Below are 16,180 nucleotides of genomic sequence, written 5' to 3'. Positions count from 1 at the left end.
CTCCAAGCTCAGTGAAGCTCTTCCTGGCATGGTCTGCAGCACGTGATGGCCATATAACATTGCTGAAATGAAAGTACAGACGGAAGGCGAGGCAGCTATGGCCTTATTCCTAAGGCAGATCTAAGAGCTGCTGTTGACAGATGCCCAAGATACAATGATCGGTGAGAAAAATCAAGCTACAGAACAGGATGTGTAAACGGTATGTTCTCATTTTACAAAATAGGACGTGTCTGGGTCTGGATCCGACAAAACGTCTTCGAATGAACAGGAAATACTAGGAAAGCTACAAACACATCCCCTCAATAAAGATTTCTGGAGAGAGAGATGGGGAGCCTGCTGCACTAGTCCGCTGCGCTTCCCCCCGTTTAACAGCCCAGCACGGGTGTCTCCACACGGTGATGAGCTCAACACTCTACTGCCACGTGAACGACTTTCCATCGTTTGTTTACACGATCCCCTGTGTTGGACATTTGGACTATCGCCGATTTTCCACTGTTATAACCAGCATTCTGAACGTTCCTGGGAGTAGATCTCTGCCGATGAAGAATACGTCCCGGGAAGTGTAATTGCTGCCATTTTTACTGGCATTACTTCCGGGTGGGGTGTCTTTGATCCACTGCACGTCACTTAGTTAATGTCCAAACCAGGGAATGGCTCCACATTAATAGCCCTGAGACAGGACCACTTAACCTCCCAAGTTCACTTCCCTCACCTGGAAGATGCAAGTATATGACTTGAGGTGCTGCCAGCCAAGAAGACGAGGAAGGAGATTTCGAGTTGCCAGGAAACCAGCATTTGATTTCTCAGCAGACAATTGCAACTAATTTTTCAGAGATCGGAGCATTTTCGTGCCAAAGAGGAAGCTTTTAAAGTCATTTTTCGGGCTAGGGGACGGAGAAGGAAATACGCATTTCTAGAAGAAGGCAGATCTAGGCTGGAAGTCAGGCGGACACCTCTGCAAGTTTCTCAACAACCAAGCCTCCGTCTCTGTGTTCGTGAGAGGAGGCTGTGACCACTCCCCGCCCGCTGCGCTGCACACCAGGAAGGAGAAACACTAGAGTCCGGAAGTGTCCATAGCACCCGGGAGCCTAACTGACGGCCATGGTCAGTGACACTGCTGTTGTTTAGTTGTGATTATTATTTTGCTGTCTCTCCTGGAGAAGTTAGGGCACCTTAGGAGGGGACATGAGGCTAATGACGAAGTCCCTCATCAGCTCCTCCCTGCCTTGGGCCAGGTGCTGTCCTGAGCACTGAGGATGCAGCAGAATTTCCGTCCCTCCTGGATCCTGTGTCTGCTGGAGAGACAAAGAGTAAACACACAAACATAAAATACACTGTCAGAAAGCACTAGGGGCCGTGAAGAACCATAAAACCCAGTAGGAAGCAGAGGGATGTGGGGCTGGTTTGGATTTTTTTTTTAATTGTATTGTGGTAAGGACACTTAACATGAGATCTACCCTCTTAACAAACGTTTACATGTGTAATGTCATATTTGCACGTTGTTGCATGGACCTCTAGAACTGACCCATCTTGCTTCAGTGAAACTTTACACCCACTGAGCAGCAGCTCCCTGTTCTTCCTCCCCCAGATGGTGGCAACCAGCCTTCTGTGCTCTCCGTGTATCTGACTCCTCCAGGCACCTCAAATAAGTGGAATCACAGTGTTAGTCCTTCTCCAGCTTGCTTATCTGGAGCTTAGCATAAGGTCCTCAGCATCCACTCATGTTGTCACAGACGACAGGAGTTTCTTCTTTCTCAAGACTGAATGCTATTCCATTGTGTTTAAGTACCACATGGTCTTCATCCATCAGTGGACATTTCAGTTGCTTCCATATCTGGACGTTGTTGCCAATACTGCAATGAACATAGATGAGGTGGTGGGAAGCCCTCACCGCCCAGAGCTGGACCACTGAGGAGGGCTCTTGTGGGAGGGACAGCACTGGAAAGTCCTGACTGTGCAGTGGGCTCTGGGTTTGAGGACAAAGCTCTGTAATGAGGGTCCAGTGGTAGGTGGTGTGGAGGGCAGAGCTCTGGGCAGTTTGTGAAGGAGCACGATGTCCTGGGATTCTGAGCATGAGGGAAGGTAGCAGAAGGGTTTCCTACAGAGATAGACAAATCGGATTTCATTTTCAAAAGATCCTCTGGCAGCTGGGAGGTGAACAGCCTGGGTGCCTGGAGGAAGGAGGTCGCCCAGAATCCAGTCCAAACATTCCCCGACACACACCCTTCTGGCCGTGCCCATCTTCCCCATCACTTTTCTGAGACATTCATCTTCTTTGACTTTTCAGTCTGGTACATCTTGATGTGTCAATCGTATCCAGTTTAAAAGCTACAGGCTGGCCCTGTGAGTCTTTTAGAGTAGCCTTTCTCCTCACCATTCATTCCATCCCCTCACTCATTCATACATTTCATAAATAGCGTTGTGCCTGTCACATGCCAAGCACCATGCTAGACTCGGGGACACAGTCACGAACAAGAAGATGCATTTACTGCCCCCATAGAGATCGAAGTCAAACAGAAATGCAGGAAATAAATATGCATGTTTTTTTTCAAGAGAAAGGAAAAGAATAATTACACATTTCAGTAAGTGCAGAATTTGGGGAAAAGGGCATGATAGGTCAGAATTATGACTCTCAGGAAAATGTCCCACCTTAACCCCCAGAGTGTCAGCATGCGATGAGATATCGTTCCTGTGATTGTGTCATGTTATGGGGCACAACTGACTTTATATGAGATTATCTGAGGGAGCCTAAAGTAATCACACGAGCTCCTGAAATCAAGAAATGTTTTCTGGCTGGTTGCAAAATAAGGCAGAAAAAGAGCGGTGCTCCAACTGGCCTGGACCAGGAAGGACCAGCTACCCTGTGAGCTGGTGATGGAGAAGATGGACCTGCATCAGCAGGAGGGATGCTGGGCACCATCCCTGATGCTGAAAGTAGCGAGAAAACAGCGATCTCCGTGCTAAAAGGCAAGGAAGGAGCAACAGCCAACAACCCCAGTGAGCTGAGCTGTGGATTCCTCCCCAGAAACTTCGGAAGGAAATGTGGACTGCAGCTTTGGGAAACCCTGAGCAGACGAGCCATGATATTTCCACAGAGAAGGGTGAACTGTGACTGGTAATGGCCTTAAAAGTTAGTCCGCATGTTTCCCTGGGGACTAATGATCGCGGTGATTGAATGAGTGATAGAAATGAGAAGAAATTAGTCACATGGGCACTTTTCCGACCCTCTGTCTAACGCACGTCCGTGCATTTCCGTGTGCATGATGATGTAGATGCATGTTTTCTCTTTCTGTTTAATGCATCTCAGAAAGGTGGACAATTTGTCATCCTGGCAGAGAAAGAATCCAGAAGGGGAGGAAAGTGAGACAGAGCGCTTTCCGGAATTGTCTTTCCAGAGCCCTCCGCTCACTCCTGCAGCCCCACAGCAGCTGGGAGAAAAACAAAGCAAATCCACTTCCTGGAGGCATGGCATGAAGTAAGTCATGAACCCACGGATCCAGATCCACTTTGGTGAAGAGATTTGGTTTGGAAGAGCAGTGGGGGGGGGGGTCAGAAGGCAGAGCTGACTACAGCCCGTGTGCAGGTTTTTGGGGTGCTCAGCGGGGATGGGAGCTGTGGTGGGAGGTCTCTGGTCTCCAGGGGCTTCTCCAGCCCAGGATGGCTTGTATCCTGGTTTCACGGAGGCAGCAGCAGAAGGGAAGGAGGAACACTGCAGAGCCCCTTGAAGTGGGGTGTGGCATGGGGAAGACTGGAGTTCTGTCTGCTGCTGGTGGCCCAGACAAACTGTCATGACAAGGGCTGGGACCTGGAACAGAGGGAGAGTGATGGGCAACAGGACAGCTGCAGGGCAGGGTCCCAGAGACAGCCCCGTGGTGGAGGGGGCATTCCATCCCTGTGAGCCAGACCTCCTTCCTCAGGGCTCGTGGGTCGTCAGAAGGGAAAGGCTGTTCTGGGGACCCCACTGGGGCTGCCCCTCAAATGTGCAAGCTTGTTTTCACTGTGCGGCTTGGCACTTGCTGTTCCACCCCTTGGCACACTCTTTTCCAGTCCTGTTGTGTCTTCTTCCCTCACTTTGTGTCTGTGTCCACTCAAAGGACACCTTCTCCAGGAGGCCTTCCCTGAATATGCCACTGCAGCCAGCGCTGTGGTACATGTGCTTCCAGGGAAAAGGGGCCAGGCTGCACTGCTTCGGGGCCTGTGAGAGGCTGAGTGGTGGCCCCTCAGAGACACTCACATCCTAATTCCTGGGATCTCAGACTGTTGTCTCTTACTCTGGAAAGGGGACTTCACAGATGTGACAGAGTTACGCTTTTGAGATGGGGTGTGATTCTGGCCTGAGTGGGCCTGATGGAATTGAAGGGCTTTTACAGAGGCGGGCAGACGGAGATTTGACCACAGTGGTAGGAAGCATAACAAGAGAAGCCAAACGTTAGAGTGATTCAGGAAAGGGGCGCCGCCAAGGAATTCAGCAAACTCTAGGAGCCGGAAGAGGCAAGGAACAGATTCTCACCTAGAACCTCCAGAAGGAGCCAGCCCTGCCCGCACCCTGCTTATAGCCTCCTAAGACTCATTGCGGACTCCTGACCTGTAGAAGTATAAAGTGATAAATTCATGGTGTTCTAAGCCATGCCACATGTGGTCATTTTTAACAGCAGCAAGAATAAATGAAAACAGAGCCCAGAATTCCTGGCCAGGGGGCCCCATCCAGGAGTCATGCCAAAAGCACCCATGTTCTTGAAATCAGAGCAGCTGTCAAATCCCTGGGTCTTCTCATCTGGAGTCCAGAAGAGCTTCTTCAGTCCTGAGAGGCTCTACGGGGACCCATCTGGGCTGTCAGCAGGCCGCCTTGACCCCTCAGAGAACACCAGGAAGACCCTGGAGAGGGGCTCCCACTGCAGGGTTGGGGAGGGGGTTGCACTGGGCAACTAGGAGCTCAGAGCCCTTGAGACCCCTAACTGGTGCTAGGCTGCTTCCAGCTCAGGTGCTGGAGCACCGGGCGGTGCTTTTCCCCTCAGTGTTGGCGGCCAATTCCAAGTTCCAGATGTCTATTTCTTGGAGGGCCTGGGTCAGTTTTGCATCCCCATCGTCTGGCCCTAGCAAGCTCTCAACAAATGTTCCAAATGGAAAGATTCAACCTTGCAGCCACCTATGGCCAGAACCTTGAGTTCCCTTCCATTCCCTCTCTTCTTTGGAGGCTTGGTTTCACCTGTGGCTGCAAGGATGTGCTGGGGATGCCCCAACTCCTACCTCCAGGCCAGCCTAGTGAGGCCTCCTCCCCGGCCAAGCCTGAATGGTTTCGCAGCTCACCCCGCTGCTGCATGTCCAGCCCCACCACTTCATAGCCCCATGGGGCTATAAACCCCCCAGTGGCCATACCCCTGCCCCTCTAAAGCCCTCCAGAGACTCCTGATCACCAGGCTCAAGTCCACCCTCTCCTGCAGGCCTCCCCAGCTCCCTCAGTCACCTGTGCCCTGTTAGCCTCTCTAGCCTGGTCCCTGGCCACACCCACCCCCTCCAGCCGCAGGCCACAAGGGGTCCTCAACTCCACCCTCCAGTCCTTCTCTCTGCCTGGAAGGCCCCTTGTGCCCTGGTGAGCTCTGGGCACCCTGCAGGCTGACTCCGGTCCCCCTCTTCACACGAGGTGGAAATGGGGGTGCTCCTATCTTTAGCCAAGGCCTCCGCAGCCCTGAATGTAGAATCTGCTCCCTCATGTATCCTCTGACTCGGCCACCTTATCTGTATCCTTCACGGCATCTAGGATGACGTTGTCATCTAATGTGATGTTCTGCTTCCCTGTTTTCTGTCTGTCCCCCCACGAGGATGCATGCAGGCAACCCCCCGGGCTCACTAGGCTACCCTGCGTCTGGGGTGTCCTGGCACACATGGGGCCCCTGATGGCCATGGGTCAAGTCAGTGTGCCAGGCAGCCTTCTCACCAGGTGCCTCCCCACCCTACCTGTGACTCTGATAAGTGGGGCTCCCATCTCAGCACGTGGTCATCCCGCACCAGGGCCCGCCCTCCCCAGCCTGCCTCCTGTGTTCTGTTTAGCTGGTACCTGACACTCTGCCTGGTACCAAGTAGACCTCAGTAACCATGCAGGGAATGAACCGCCATGGGGGCGGCTGGAAATGTGGAGGAGGGGAAGGAAGGATTGCTGTGAAGTCCCTGGGTCACAGATAAGCCCAGTACTGTGTTTCTGAAATCCCTGCTACCCCACAGGCAGCCAAATAAAGACGTCCCAGAGTTTAGGAGCCTGGTGGGGAGGGGAACAGGGGTGAGGGAGGTCATACAAATTAAGCCATGTTCTCATCTAGTTCAGAATACCCACGCCTGGCCCATTTTTAGGAACAGAGGTCAGCAAGAAAAAGAGCAGGGTCCCTGGGGCGGCACCTGCTCATTTCCTGCTTTGGGAAGCTGGGAAGCCCTTTAGGAAGGGAAGTTTTCTCATCAGACCCACCTGGGCCGCCACCCCTGCTCTGCTGGGGGGCCCTGGCAGGTCACACTGGCCTTCTCTGAACTTTCAGTTCTCATCTCAAAATAAGGACATCAGTCCACCAGTCCCCAAGGATGTCCTGAGAGCCAGTAGAGGGCCACCTGTAGGGGACGGCAGGGGCAGGAAGGTGCTGGGACAGGAGTAGGACTCCCAGTGCGGGACAAAAGCAAAGCCCCCCACTCCCGTCCCCCCGCCTCTCCAAACTTTCCAAACTTGCAGGCAGCTGCTGCCTGATGAGGGGGCTATTTCAGACGCGGCTGTAAAAGGGACCAAAATATCCGGTGAAGTCTATAATTGGATGGAGAGTTGTCAGGCCACGTCCTGGGCTCCCTAGGGCCTCCTGCTAACTACCGGGAACCCGACGCCGTCCCTGCTCCCTCGAGCCCTCCCAGGCCCCCTGCAGGGACGCACTCTTGCGCTCTCCCCTTTCTTCCCGGACCTCCCGCCCCTCCGGCCCCTCCCGCTCCTCTCCGAGGGGAGGGTAGCGTCTCCTTCTCCGCGCCCCGCCCCGCCCTCCCCCTCCCGCGGCCCCGCCCACCGCCCGGCTCCGCCCTCCGCGCTCGGGGCTGGGGGATCTCACCGCTCCGGCCACTTCGCCCCTGGGGGCACCGAGCAGCTTTGTTCTTGGGGAGCCGCCGGGCTGGCCGCGGCTGCTGCGTTCCTCCCTAAGGAAGTATCTCCCCTTTTCCTATTTTTTTGTTTCTCACACATTTTGTATTTTATACTCTAAGTTCCTAAGCTTGACTTTTTACTGTATTTATTTAGATATTTGTTTTAAAACTAGCTCTCTCTCCGGTCCCCTGGCCTGCGGGAGGCCCCCAGACCTATTACAAGTCTTACTAAAGAGTCAGTTTGCTAGATTTGCGGGGGTGGGCGGGCAGAGTTGCTGGCAGGTGACCCCCAGGAGGGGGCTGCCGGGGGCGGGCTGCTTCTTCAGACCCCGCAGTCCGGTGTTCCGCCCTGGACTGGAACCCCCGCTGGCCTCCGTCTGAGCTTCTCCCCTAACCAGGTAAGGCCTGCTCCCCTTCTCCGCTGGGGGCTGCAGGATTCCACCCATCTCCCCATGGCCAGGAGGGAAGAGCCCTGGGTGTGCCTGAGCCCTGGGGACCCTGCCCTCTCCTAACTGAGATCTGTTTCCTTCTGGAGCCTGAACACACCAAGCTCTTCAGGGAGTGAGCTCAGTCCTGCGAGGTGGGTCTGTGCTTTGCCTAAGCTCCAGAGAAGGATGGAGCCGAGTCAGTGGGAAGGCACCTGTTTGATTTTGGCTGAGCAGCTCCAGAAGGCAGAGCGCCGGGATGGCTGCAGTGTGTCGGATGCTGGGCTTGTTTCTGAGTTGCTACTTTTGAAGTTGTTGCAGTATGCCAGCTTCTTTCAGCTTTGGAGTAGGAGACAGAAAGATGGCTAAAAGACAAAAAACCAGAAGTGGTGAGGTGGGGAAGAGCAGCTTCCCTTTGGTTTTACATTTGTTGCCCAAGAACTTTGCATTTTGGTCTAAATTTAAATCTCTTTGCTATCCGAGCAGTATATCCTCCTCTCCGCACTTTCTCTGGCTCAAGAAGGTGTTTTTGTCCTTTTTCTGCAAATCAGTCCTTTACAGCAGACCACAGTTTCTTGTCCTAGGTTACAAAGTATAACTGGAATTAGTCACATTATGGGAAACGTGGCCGCCCTTCTCCTCACTCAAGCCCAGACTCAGAGATGACAGATGGCAGGCTTATCAGGCACCTCCTGAAGGAGGCGGCCCCACCGGCCCTCCTGGAGCCTGTGCCGCGTTCCCCCCCTCTCCCCGGGAACGTGTCTTATTCCAGAACCTCGTGCGGCGCCCGCCTCTACACAGGCCATTCCAGGCCCGATCTGTCTGTCTCTCACTGAGGATGTACACCCGGCAGAATCCTGAGAGCCAGGCTTGTGCTGTGAGACCTCCCCGCCCAGCAATGGGCCGTATCTTCAGACCCTTTCTCATTTAGTTCACTGAGTTGCTCCAGGGAAGTTCTTAACCCCAGGGCTTCCACGTTCCCAGAGGCCTGCTGTGTGGGGTGTGCCGCCCGCTGGTGCCGTGGGTGAGGGTGGAGGGCAGGGGCTTTGCTGCCCGTCTTGCCTTCTGCTTCCCCACTCTGTTGCTTTCTCCGGCTGCCCTGAGCTAGGGGCCTGCGCCCAGTGAGCCTCAGTTTCCTCACCTGCCACCCGGAGATGAAAAAAGGATACAGTAAAAGAACCCCGTGAGTGCCTGGTACCTCGCAGGCACGCAGTGGGTCTTAGTTTGCTTCCACATCACAGACTGGGGAGAGGGTGGCATCAGTGGTTGTGGGAGGAAGCACCCCCACCCCCCAGATGTCCTTGTCGCTCTGCTCCTCGGGGGCCGGCTGCGTGACTTCAGGAAATCGTCACCATGTGGTTGTTGGGCCTCTTATGGCAGGCAAGAAGCTGGAGGACAGGAGGCCTTCCTTTCCTGGGGACCCAGGAGTGACTCTGGGGTATGTCTGGGACCTTTAAAATGTTAGGAGCAGAAATCTGTTTGTCACTGTTTTTTTCCAGGGCTTCTTCAGAGTTTCATCAGATTCTCAAAAGTTTTTTCACATCTACAAAATGGTTCAGTAAATGGCCCACAGGCTGATCCAGCCCATGGGCAGTTTTAGTGCTTCATAGGTTATTTTAAATTTGTTTTCATTACTTGTTGGAGGGGGGAGGGTGTAGCTCAGTGGTAGAGTGCGCGCCTGGCATGCACAAGGTCCTGGGTTCAATCCTCAGTACCTCCATCAAGAGATAAGTAAATTAAAAAACATAATTACCCCCCCACAAAAAAACAAGAAAAAATTAAAAAATAAAAGACCCTTGATTTTTAAGAATGTTTTCATTACTTGTCGACGTGCACAGGAGATTTCACATACACGTCTGACTCTCTGGCTTCTTTTGCAAAATGAAAGGATGAGACAAGTTTTGGCTTGTGTCCCTACAAGGCCGTCAGAGTAGCCGCCCACTGCAGCCAAGCGTGTGCCCTCTGGTCACCCAGGGTCGTCTGTGGGACCAGCAGGGCCTCTCCAGGCCCAGGAGTTCGCCAGCTCCGGATTAGATGATTCGCGCTATCTGCCTCCCTCGCACTCCATGCTAAGAGGGCTGCAGAGAAGTGGAAGCACTTTCAGAGGAGAGAAGCCAGCATGTCCTGGGAACAGAGCCGTGGCTCACAGGGAAAGATGGATGTTGCTGTAAGAAAAGGTCTCTGGTGGGAAGGGAAGAAGACATGTGGCCAGGGCAACCCGAAGGATCCTGGGCTGGTGGGCTCTCTTGGCCCCAGAGCGGGCGGCAGGAGGACCAGAGGGCACTGGACTCCAGTCTAGCAGAAGTAGTGTTGCAGGGACGGGAGCGCTGCCCTGGACCCGCTCTCTGAGGGGTGGGGCCCCAGTGCAGGAGGGATTCGAGCAGAAGCTGGATGGCCATTTCACGGAGCTGGTCGGGGGCTGACCTGAACCTTGACGTCCAGGTGAACTGTCCAGGTAGATTTGAGGTCTTTTCCCAGCTTGAGATCCTGCACTTCCTAAGTGCCTCCTTTCCAGTCCTAAGGTTCTGCTGGTCCCCTCCTCCCCCCTTTTCTTCCTTCAGTGCTGCTGCTGGCGATACCAGAGGCTCACACAGGTTGTGTGCGATGAACTATGTGCGTGTTGTTCGCCTCAGTTTTTATTTTTGTTTGTTTGTTTGGAGGGGCAATTAGGTTTTTATTTATGTATTTATCTTAATGGAGGTACTGGGGATTGAACCCAGGACCTTGTGTGTGCTAAGCATGCACTCTACCCCTGAACTATACCTGACCCCTCACCTCAGTTTTATGAACAAGGGAATGGAAGGTGAGAGTTTGAATGACTTCCCTGAGGACAGGTAGAGAGAACACGAGAGTCAGGAGTCAAACCCGCGTCTGGGGATCAGAGCGCTTGTCGCGTCAACACAGGCCTTTTCCGCACCTTGGGAAACGTCCCCTCAAAGAGGGCGTCATTACTGACGCAGGCCGGCCAAGAGGCCCCTGAGGATTTTTAGCCAATCTTCCTACTCAAGAATTGAAGATGTGGCAGGTTGCCTGACAAAAATGCCTGTAAAATCCAGGAAGACCAACATCTGCTAAGATAGGAAAAGCACAGTTCCCCATTTTACAGATGAAGAAACTGAGTCCAGGAGAGAGTGGGTGACTTGCTTGCTTTGTATGTAGAGACAGAGGAGGTCTCAAACACAGGTTTCCAGAGGGACCAGGACATAGAGGTCTTTCCTCCCAGGACCTGGCATTTTGTGTGTGTGTGTGTGTGTGTGTGTGCGCGCGTGCACGCGAGTGCAGGGGTGTATGTCAGGGATAGGGTTGGTGTCTGAGATGGCCAGTTCAAGGCCAGGTGGCCACATGACCTCTCCTCCTTTGCACTTTGCCCGGGACCAGCACAAGGATTTCTGGATCAGTGGATGAGTGAGTGACTAAATGTTCACATGAATGCGGAGTTGAATGAAGAAATGATGCAACATGACCGTTCCTCGGCTTTGTTATTCAGCAAAGTCGGTCACTTTCTTTGTGGTTTTGTAAGTACCATTTGTTTCTGCTTACTAGAATTCCTTCCAGTGGATGAGCCACGAGGCGCTCACCGTTCCCACTAGCTACTGCCGCAAGCATCTTTGTGCCGGTGACTCCCACCACTCCGCAGTGGTTCCCAAGGAATAGGATTTCTGGGTCAAAGGGCGTGGCCGTTTTGATGGTTCTCAGGAGGTATTAGGACTGAGCTTTCACGAGAGGCTGCAACATGGGCTGGGTAACGTCATGGCCCAAACAAAGGGAAGCCTTGGCAGACACCCAGGGAATGTGCGGAGGGCGGCCCTGCCAGCCCACTGAGGTCGTGGGGGTTGTCAGAGTCCTCCTGGGACAAGCCCCGTCTGATGGGTACGTTCCCTCCGGCTGTGCACTGGCCTTAGCTCGTACGTTCCCAGCTACTGGACGCTCACTACTTCTAGCCAATTCTGCCTGTATTCTGGTGGAAGTGAGAACACCATTTTCCTTTTTTAAAGTTTGGTTCATAACACAGTTTTGAAGAAAAGTAGCAGCTTGCACTGTCTTTCGGTCGGCACTCTCTCTGAGGGGAAGTTTCCTGTATCTGCGTGCTGACAGAGCCGGGCCATCTGGAGCAGCTTTGACTGCCCAGCAGCCGGGCCACAGGGACAAGCTGCTCTCGCTCCTATAAAGATGAGAAAAAGCAAACTAACTTCAACAATAAATTAAACAAAATCTCACTTGAAAATAAAACAGAACCACAAGCATCTTTGTGATGGCAGACTCAGTGACCACGCAGGGTGTCGCCCAGTAATGCTTCCTTTCCTAGGCTCTCTGGTCTGAAGACCGTAAGATGACCATCACGGCCACCTTGCTCAGTCTCTTCAGCCGATGACCGAATTGTCCCTCTCCCAGCACTGGCCCACCTTCTCCTGTCCCACCGCCGTTGGCAGGGGGAGTGCCGCCTCCCCAGGGAGTCCGTGGTGCCTTGATGGACATCTAGTTAAGATGAAATCTCTCTCCCTGCCACTTCCCTCTGTCAGCCGTGACTTCCTGGTTTTGGAGGGACTTAGAATAATTTAAATCCCCTTTCCCATCACATTTTTGGACCTCTATAAAAACAAAAATACTGTGACCCTGAGCCTGAGATTGGATGCCGGTTGGTGCCAGGCTGTGCACTGCACATTCTCACATCCTTTACCCTGTGAATCAGCTGTGCTGCTGCCCCCTGTGCAGATGAACAAACTGAGGCCTACAGACACTTAAACTCGCAATGAGCTAGCAGCAGAACTGGGATTCAAACCCATGTCTTAGTGCAAAGCCTGAACCAAAATTGCAGACCGCCCTAAGTGTGTTAACAAAAATGTATAGAATTCATCCAAAGAGGCAAATATACTATTTGGAAAAACTTTTTTCTTTTTAGAAAATATTTCTCATTGGAATATTGTAAATGACAAAAGTGGTAAAAGCGTCATTTTACAAGTGTGTCAGTATCAGCCACCTCCCGTGTTCCCATCCTCCTCTCCCCCGCCGCCCAACTTACCCACTAGAACATTCTGGCAAGTATACTTTCAGAACTTTCTATCCAAACATATACATCAATCAAAATCCAGCCTCTGAGCAATTTGGGAACAATAACGTTGAATACTAAAACGGGTTTACCCAGCGCGGCATCTGGCTCGTAGGAAGAACTCTGTACGTGATTGAAAGGTTGGATGGTTGTAAGTCTTGCCTGGTCTAGTGCGCGCCGGGCCATGGGCCCACCAGGCGGTGGTGCAATGCACCCCGTTCGCCTTCAGCCAAACTGATGAGCAGAATGAGACCCTGGATGGGATGTTTCCAGGTCTCTGAAGAAACACCAAATGGCACCTCAACCTTTTCCTTGCTCCTGAGTTGCTGTTGGCAAGTCAGCCTGGGTTTCTCTTATATCCGGGAATCCCTGGTGTGCCTGGCCCCGCTGCCCGCTGCGGCCCACGGCTCCTCACCGCCAGCTCCTGGGGTCCATGGTGGGAGGGGCTGCCTTTGCCACTAGGCAAAGAGTTCCCGGAGTTGCTGGGTTTTCTATTACTTATCTGGGAACTAGCGGTGTCTGCGCAGGGCTGGACACCCTTGTGGATCACTAGTGCCCGGCACCCAGGAAGGACTGAGTTAATGAAACTACAGCTTGGCTTAAATCACAATTATACAAGCAGATGAAGTGTCAAAACTGGAAATGTGGACCAGTATTGACCTTGTCTGGCACCTGTCCCACATACAGGCTTTCGTGATGGGGGTGTGTTTTCCCCCATCGATGGAGAGGGCTTGAGTGATGACCAAGTGGCTCTGGACTTGGGGCATTGTTGGGCCCCCTCTTGAGTCTGGGGGCCTGGACTCATGGACTGGGCCGTGTTGGGGGGTGTGAGTCTGGCGTGGGCCTGATTAGGGCCCTTCTGTGTACTAGCTGCGTGGTCCAGTGCCTTGTAGAGCATCTCTGTGCCAGAGCTCAGGGAACGAGCTCAGAAAACATGATGAGGGTCAGCCCAGAGCCCTGGAGTCTCTGGTCAGCTAGCAGGTCTGGCATCCTTAACCCCTGGTAGGTCAATTTTCTTTGACCTTTAGAAGGTCATGGGCGCCCCAGGATTCTCCTTCAGCTACACTAGCTTATCTCTTGTTGGAAAAGAAAGTGCCCCCTATCCCCTCCCTGAAGTGACACAGTAGCTGTATATTATATACTAAATACAAAGACCTCTGGCTTCTTTGGTTGGTCAGTTCACGACAGCCCTTCGCCCAGGGGTCTATTCGGTCATCAGTTTAACAGGGTCTGAATGCCTGCTGTGTGTCAGGCATGCTTAGGGAATAAAGGGGCAAAGACATCACAGCCTTGAGGCCAAGCTGCCCACAGGGCGTGTGGGTGAGGGTCCAGGTGCTCTGTGCTCTAGAGGACAGAGCGGAGCCCCCCACCCCCTAGCCAGCCAGTCACTTTGCGTCAGTACTTACAGAGTACAGACATTGGCACCATCTGTTTACATACTTCCCCCACGCCCCCACCAACCCCAGGTCATTTCTGCAGCTACCTCGAGGTAGTTAGTAATCACTTTATGTACGAGGAGAGACCTAGAGAGTTAAGTGACCTGTCCAAGGACAAATGGCCAGATGAGAGCGGAAGTCACTTTCCTCTTTGCTACCCTACCTTTCCCTTCCCTCATCCCTTCCCTTCCCTTCCAGTGTCAGAGTGTCCTGTGCTAGGACTGGGGTTTCACATAAGGCTTCCTGGATGGGTAACGCTTCCGCTGAGTCTTGGAAGAAAGCGGAGACTTCCCCACACTATTTAATTTTATTTATTTATTTTTGTTGTTGTTTTGGGAGGAGGTAATTAGGATTTATTGATTTATTAATGGAGGGACTGGGGATTGAACCCAGGACCTTGTGCACGCTAAGCACGTGCTCTACTCCTGAGCTATACCCTCCCCGCTACACGCACTATTTTTAAAGGATTCGTTCCTCCTTCTGGCTGCCCCCTACGGTCCTAGAGGCAGAAACTCTGCCTTGTTTATCTCCAACCACACAGCCTGGCGGGTAGGGGTGCCATGCTTGGGGCCTGAGCGAGCATCCATGTGGGTGAGTGGGTGGGGTAGAGAGGGAGGGAGGGGTGCAGAAGTGCGGGACTGCCTGGATGGAGGGCGGAGGAGAGAGCTGATCAATGACACGGGGAATGAGAAAAGCAGGTCCACAAATGGGTAAAGGGACGAGGGAGACAGTGATTAACGGACATTGCCAAGCTGCAGCTGAGCCTGGGTGGTTTTTCAGGTGACAGGGAAAGAGCATGGGGTCTCAGCAATTCTTTTTTCAGACACAACCTTTCAAGAGGCTTTTCTTCCATCTCCCTGTGGAATTCTCCCACCAATAAATGCTCAGATGGTTTAAATAGCCTGACTTTACCAGACACAGCAGCGCACAGAGGTGATGAGCAGAGCTCCCTCCCAGAGGCCCCTCTGGATGGGGAGGAATTCCTGGAGCTTCCCCTCAGCTTTGGTCCTGGAGTCCTGGCCCCGTGGTACCGAAGCCACAGGCTCCCTTGGGAAGTGAGCCGCACCGCCCCGGGTTGCAACGGCTCCTGAACTGCTCCTGCCTCACCTGTGGGGTGCCTTTGTGAGCTGGTTCCCCGGGTCGGAAACTCAGCCTGCAGGGCCTCCTTTCCTGGCCCCTCCCCGATGCTCTCCTGGGCTCTCATCTGCAGAACAGGTGATGCTAGGATCCAAGGTGCTTTCCTGGAGGAAATGAAACACCCTTCATGACTAGACAAAGACTGAAACCCCTGTGCTGATAATCCACATGCCTCCTCTGTCCTCAGGTAGTAGAAGTTTCGAGACTTCTTTTTTTAATGGTTTTGAGAAAAAATAAAAAGAGAGCTCCCATTTATGATCTAAGTTAAATATGTAATTAAGTTAGTTCGGACAGTCCACCCATTGTTACACTGATACATGGAGCGCCTGCTTTGTGCCTGTCACTGCTCCAGGGGCTGAGGAAGAGAGACCAGAGACGTGATCCTTACGTCCAAGGAGCTCAGTGGGGAAGGTAGACCGATAAATAGGTCAATTTTAATGCTGCTTGTGGGGGTCATAAAAACTGAGGGTCTGTGGGAGCCTGAAGAAGATAGTGACACACTCCCTGCCTGGGAAATCAGGGAAGTCTTCCAAAGGAGAAGGCACATAATTTGGGTTTTGTAGGATGAGTAAGAGTCTGCCTGGCAAGGGAAAGGGGAAACGGGGATGGGGAGGGATACATTAGGAGTTTGGGATTAACAGATGCTACTATGTATAAAATAGACAAACAACCAGGTCCTACGCTATAGCACAGGGAACCATATCCAATAGCTTGTAATAATCTATATTAAAAAAAGAAAGTACTGTCAGTATGAAATAAAGGCTGCAAAGGATTCTCTGGTAATAATAACTTCCTTTAATTGAGTGCTTGTAGCTTTTTTTATATATTTTCTTTTTCTTGGCTGCCACTGCCCGGCAACCAGGCACGTCCTTCCAGCCAGCCGGTGAGGCAGCCTCCTCGCCCTGCTCCCAGACGAGGTGCTGAAGCTTAGAGAGAGGCAGTAGCTGAGACCACACAGCTAGTGAGTGCCAGACACAGGAACCAAACTGCGGTCCCTCTGGCCCCGGGGTCCCTGGCTCTCCATCTGCTGC

General features: G+C 52.7%; 1 protein-coding gene across 1 annotated transcript in view; it reads left to right on the top strand.

Annotated features, from left to right (window-relative positions):
* The first annotated feature begins 7,047 nt into the window (after positions 1-7,047).
* The window catches only part of COL22A1 (collagen type XXII alpha 1 chain), a 212,646-nt gene continuing 203,513 nt past the window's right edge, over positions 7,048-16,180 (top strand). The window contains exon 1 of the mRNA XM_072949767.1: positions 7,048-7,502. The gene's annotated coding sequence lies outside the window, so the exon portion shown is untranslated. The remainder of the gene's footprint in view (positions 7,503-16,180) is intronic.

This window comes from Vicugna pacos, chromosome 25 (genome assembly GCF_048564905.1).
Source record: "Vicugna pacos chromosome 25, VicPac4, whole genome shotgun sequence".
In the NCBI taxonomy this organism is placed as follows: domain Eukaryota; kingdom Metazoa; phylum Chordata; class Mammalia; order Artiodactyla; family Camelidae; genus Vicugna; species Vicugna pacos.
Note: the sequence above shows the minus strand (reverse complement) of the source record. Positions and strands in the feature narration are given on the sequence as shown.